The sequence below is a fragment of the Piliocolobus tephrosceles genome, unplaced genomic scaffold (genome assembly GCF_002776525.5).
Source record: "Piliocolobus tephrosceles isolate RC106 unplaced genomic scaffold, ASM277652v3 unscaffolded_18731, whole genome shotgun sequence".
NCBI classification, from domain to species: Eukaryota; Metazoa; Chordata; class Mammalia; order Primates; family Cercopithecidae; genus Piliocolobus; species Piliocolobus tephrosceles.
Window position 1 is genome coordinate 6602 of NW_022300678.1, and position 726 is coordinate 7327.

A 726-nucleotide genomic window follows, 5' to 3' on the forward strand; every position below is an offset into this window, starting at 1 on the left:
GGATGTGTCTGGGTTTCTCTCAGTACCGCTCCCTGGGGATCAGGCTGCCAGCTCAAGGGCTAGCCTGGTGCAAGGCAGGGCCATTCCCTCACCCCACACCCTCTTGCCCACCGGCCGGGCCTTGGTCGGTACAAGTGACGGTAGTCGGGGTGTTGTGATAAAAGGCTACGTATGTCTGGGCCAGCTCTTTGCCCTTGGCCTGCCCTAACGACTCTGGTTGGGTGGGGCCACAGGGGGCCTCACAGGAGCTCCTGAGCAGCCAGGTATCAAAAGTATACCTCTCCAACAGGGTGGAGGGCCAGACGGGGTCCCAGGATCATGGGCCCTGGGCCTTGATGCCTCAGAGCACTCCCTGATCCGAGCCGGTGCGACGTGGTGGAAGCTCGGGAGCTCGGGAGTTGGGGGGAAGTCTGAGAGCGAGGAGCGTGGGAGTCCCGATCCCAGTCTGGTGGCCCTGGGCCGACGGTGCTGGCTCGAGTCCAGCAGGCATGGCTGGGCCTAGCTCTTGGGGCAGCCATGCACCTCTGTGGGTGTCTACCACCATACCACCCTGAACATACCTGATCTCAGAAGCTAAGCAGGGTAGAGCCTGGTTAGTACTTGAATAGGAGACCCTCTGGGAATACCAGGTGCTGTAGGCTTTTCTGCTTTCTTTCCTTAACACCTTCCTTCTTTTCTGCTTTCTTTCTTTACTACCTTCCTTCTTTTCTTCCTTTCTCTCTCTCT

The 726-nt window shown here is 58.7% G+C and overlaps 1 pseudogene; it reads left to right on the plus strand.

Moving 5' to 3' along the window:
* The first annotated feature begins 532 nt into the window (after positions 1-532).
* Positions 533-641, plus strand: LOC111534025 (annotated as a pseudogene).
* The last annotated feature ends 85 nt before the right edge of the window (positions 642-726 follow it).